We start from the raw sequence: 2534 nt of genomic DNA on the forward strand, positions 1-2534 counted from the left end.
TAAGGCTAGTAGCAGCATGATGAGTGGATTTAGGTACGACGATTCTAAGTGAAATAAGTCACACAGAAAAAGACACTTATCATAAGATATGACTTATAGAGGGAATGTAAAAACCGCTACCCTTGAACTGAATTACAAAACAGAATAGAGTCACACGTTTAGAAAACACACTATGGCTGCTTAACGGGAAAGGTGAGGTGGGGTGATTCATAAAACAAGGGTTTCAAATTATCTGAGATACCGTTCCATAAACCCAATATGTAATAGACAAGACCTACTCCTTGCTCAATGAATTGGACTCAACACCCCCTATTCACCGCCCACGAATATATCTGAATAGTAAGAATCTTAAAACCTATGCATTGATATCTCTCTGTAAGTGAGTCAAGTGGGTGTAAAGCGGCAAAAACACAGGAGTGAAAAGCAGGTAAACCCCATTATAAATATCAATTACTTTTAAAAACCCGTGAAACAAAGACAGTGAAAGAGAGAGAAATTCTTAAAAAGTCGTTCAGGGGCTGTGATGCCACCTGGATTGACCACATCTAGACCCACAGCTGATTGAGACATAAGGGTGGACACTCTTGGGGCTGAGAGGTTTGGTGAGGTTGGGTGAGCAAACGCAGACCCTATAAAGTAATACTGCGTGGTACCCATCCCATGGGTCCCAAATCTCCAGGTTCAAGGGCATCTTCCTACATCGAAAACATGCATGAGAAACCCAGAAGATGGTACACCGTGTGATCGGGAAAGGTTTCTAAAACGCACCTCATTTCTCATCTCCTTGTGCTTGGGTTCGCCATTCCAGCCGCTTTACTAGCAATCTCCCTCCTTGGAGAATCAGCACCTTTAACCTCCTGTTCCGTACAGGTTGCAATTTGTCCTGAGGATGAACGGGAAGAGGGGGAACCAATGAGAGACTAGCTCTAGGTGTTGGGACAGGCACAGGTCACTCTATTTTCCCCTCAAGAAGATGAATTAACCACAGGCTCAGCATGCCGCCTGGGACCTGAATAGGGCCTGAAGCAATCCTGCGCTTTTGCGGCCAGCGCCCAAGAAAGCGAGTTGAAAAATGGCGCTCAGGGGCACTGCAATTCACAAACCTGCAGACTTATAAATGATGACTCTCGTCCACAAATATATTGATGGAAGGAAACGAAGAGGATTTGAAAGCAAGGCAGAATTGCAGGAAACAGATTTCAGGAGGGAGATTCGAATCGCCTTTAAAGCACAGGAAAGGCGGCAAAACCTCGACAATGATGCCCTTGGCCAAAAAGGGCGTATGCGTTTTTTCCTGAATATATTCAGGAAAAAACGCATACGCCCTTTTTGGCCAACCAAGCAACCTGGAAAGGCAAATCAGCGCTACAAAGAAGTCTCGCTTCCCATCGGTCAAAAGGGCCATGCTGAATAAAGTGTCAAAACCAGAAATGCAGGACAGGCCATGGAGAAACGGGAGCCTGGCTACGCTGATGGGCGGGATGTAAATTGCCAACAGCCACTCTGGAGAAGTGCACGGTGTGTCCTGAAACATCTACAAAACTCAGCTTAGGGAGCATAGGGCACATCCACTCATGGGCGTATAAATTGGGAAAACTAAAAATCAGCAAGACACAGGCACCCCAAAATTTAGGTCTGCTCTGTTGACAAGAACCTCCACTTGGTTACACCTTAAATATCCCAGGAAAGAGAAAAATGGATAAAGAAGTTGTGGTCCTTATGTACAATGGAATATCACTCAGCCATGAAATCAACGTCATAAGGCTAGTAGCAGCATGATGAGTGGATTTAGGTACGACGATTCTAAGTGAAATAAGTCACACAGAAAAAGACACTTATCATAAGATATGACTTATAGAGGGAATGTAAAAACCGCTACCCTTGAACTGAATTACAAAACAGAATAGAGTCACACGTTTAGAAAACACACTATGGCTGCTTAACGGGAAAGGTGAGGTGGGGTGATGCATACAACAAGGGTTTCACATTAGCTCAGATACCGTTCCATAAACCCAATATGTAATAGACAAGACCTACTCCTTGCTCAATGAATTGGACTCAACACCGCCTATTCACCGCCCACGAATATATCTGACTAGTAAGAATCTTAAAACCTATGCATTGATATCTCTCTTTAAGTGAGTCAAGTGGGTGTAAAGCGGCAAAAACACAGGAGTGAAAAGCAGGTAAACCCCATTATAAATATCAATTACTTTTAAAAACCCGTGAAACAAAGACAGTGAAAGAGAGAGAAATTCTTAAAAAGTCGTTCAGGGGCTGTGATGCCACCTGGATTGACCACATCTAGACCCACAGCTGATTGAGACATAAGGGTGGACACTCTTGGGGCTGAGAGGTTTGGTGAGGTTGGGTGACCAAACGCAGACCCTATAAAGTAATACTGCGTGGTACCCATCCCATGGGTCCCAAATCTCCAGGTTCAAGGGCATCTTCCTACATCGAAAACATTCATGAGAAACCCAGAAGATGGTACACCGTGTGATCGGGAAAGGTTTCTAAAACGCACCTCATTT

The sequence above is a fragment of the Balaenoptera physalus genome (genome assembly GCF_965194825.1).
Source record: "Balaenoptera physalus genome assembly, contig: HAP1_SCAFFOLD_738, whole genome shotgun sequence".
Taxonomy (NCBI): Eukaryota; Metazoa; Chordata; class Mammalia; order Artiodactyla; family Balaenopteridae; genus Balaenoptera; species Balaenoptera physalus.